Below are 2,500 nucleotides of genomic sequence, written 5' to 3'. Positions count from 1 at the left end.
GTGTTCTCAAGCTGCTTCCAATGGAATGGTTGTTAACACTCGTTATTTTGTTTAACGCCCTTTTCCTGCCTGCATCTTACCCTAGTTTGTAGTCTTTTGGCGAAGCTCTTTACGATTTTTAAGAAAGGACAGATGCAGGAACACGAGAATTATAGAGGCATCACAGTTATTAACTGTTTATCAAAGCTGTATGATATGATTCTTTGGTCATGACTTGAAACATGGTTTAAGCCTTACAGGGAACAGGCTGGGTCACAGAGGGGAAGGGGTTGCATGGAGCATATTGTCGCTTAGCGATTGCTGATGGACATGGCTAGAAAAATAAATAATGAACTCTTTGTCCCATTTGTTGATTTTAGGCAGGCTTATGATCTAGTACCTAGAAGAATGTTATTCAGGTTTTTAAAACGTTTAGGTTGTGGACCTGTTATGTTGGTAGCCTTGATAGCTATTTGTAGAGTAACAAACAGCGTAATTGGAACTGCAATCATAACTACTACTGTGGGAGTTCATCAGGGAAGCTCTACATAGTGCACTCTTTTCATTTTGTACATGAATTATCTCATTAAGATCATCAAGAATAATTGCAATCCTGATGGTTTTTTATCATGGCTCCATTTATTACTGTTAATGGATGATACTGTTCTCCTTGCAACTACCAGACAACCTATCATCCATAAATTAACATTATTGAAGCAATATTGTCACACTTATCGGAGGAAAATTAATGCAGGGAAATCTGTTTTCTGTTATTAGTGGAACAGCACAAGATGATAGGTCAATTGACATCAATGGCCTTACAGTAGAATCCTCCTCACAATATGTATATATGGTATCAGTTTTTACTGCAGATGATTCTGTGTCTTCCTCTGTTATTATTATTATTATTATTATTATTACTATCCAAGCTACAACCATAGTTGGAAAAGCAAGATGCTATAAGCCCAGGGGCTCCAACAGGGAAAAATAGCTCAGTGAGGAAAGGAAATAAGGAAATAAATAAATGAAGAGAACACATTAACAATAAATCATTCTAAAATAAGAAACAACGTCAAAACAGACATGTCATATAATAAACTATCAACAACATCAAAAACAAATATGTCATAAATAAACTATAAAAAGACTATGTCTGCCTGGTCAACAAAAAAGCATTTGCTCCAACTTTGAACTTTTGAAGTTCTACTGATTCAACCACCCGATTAGGAAGATCATTCCACAACTTGGTCACAGCTGGAATAAAACTTGTAGAGTACTGCGTAGTATTGAGCCTCGTGATGGAGAAGGCCTGGCTATTAGAATTAACTGCCTGCCTAGTATTACGAACAGGATAGAATTGTCCAGGGAGATCTGAATGTAAAGGATGGTCAGAGTTGTGAAAAATCTTATGCAACATACATAATGAACTAATTGAACGACGGTGCCAGAGATTAATATCTAGATCAGGAATAAGAAATTTAATAGACCGTAAGTTTCTGTCCAACAAATTAAGATGAGAATCAGCAGCTGAAGACCGGACAGGAGAACAATACTCAAAACAAGGTAGAATGAAAGAATTAAAACACTTCTTCAGAATAGATTGATCACCGAAAATCTTGAAAGACTTTCTCAATAAGCCTATTTTTTGTGAAATTGAAGATGACACAGACCTTATATGTTTCTCAAAAGTAAATTTACTGTCGAGAATCACACCTAAAATTTTGAAAGAGTCATACACATTTAAAGAAACATTATCAATACTGAGATCCGGATGTTGAGGAACCACCGTCCTTGACCTACTTACAATCATACTTTGAGTTTTGTTAGGATTCAACTTCATACCCCATAATTTGCCATTCTGGCTCTCATCAATAAAGAACCCACTGAAAATGTCTGCCTTATCAAAGAAATACAGAACTTAGCCTTAGCTCACCAAAGCAGCAACAGGCAATAGCCCTTAATTGGATCCCCAGTTACACTGGAATCCCTGGCAATGACAAGGCCAATGACCTAGCCAAATCTGCCTTAATGTGCTAGACAATCAGCATCATACTTCAACTTTCAATGAAAACCACCAAGAATCGAATGGCAGCCTTTGGCAACATCCAAAGGACAAGCGAAGTAAGGTGAGCCTTCCTTGATGGATCAAGACTAACAAATTGGTACATCGAAGCAAAAAATTTAGTACCATATCTACTTGCAAGGGATTGATTGATTGATTTGAAGTGTTTTGGCATCCTGACATCGAAGGTCATTAACGCCTGCAAGGGAAATGCCACGTAAAGTTGCAGATATCATTTGCAGACTGCGAATGGGATATCTGTGCAACTGTCAAATTATCATGCACAATGATGAGGACCCAGTAGCACATCAGAGACCTGAAAGAATGTGTAGCTACTGCAAGCAGATAACCGACGAAACTCTGCAACACTATCTATTCCACTGACAAGAAACAGGCCTATTCAGTTATGATTTCAATCCTAATAATCCTGTAACTGCTACAGAAATTGTTAAACACATA

The sequence above is a fragment of the Palaemon carinicauda genome, chromosome 16, assembly GCF_036898095.1.
Source record: "Palaemon carinicauda isolate YSFRI2023 chromosome 16, ASM3689809v2, whole genome shotgun sequence".
Lineage (NCBI taxonomy): Eukaryota > Metazoa > Arthropoda > Malacostraca > Decapoda > Palaemonidae > Palaemon > Palaemon carinicauda.
The sequence above is the reverse complement of the archived record's forward strand: the minus strand, read 5'-3'. Positions refer to the sequence as shown.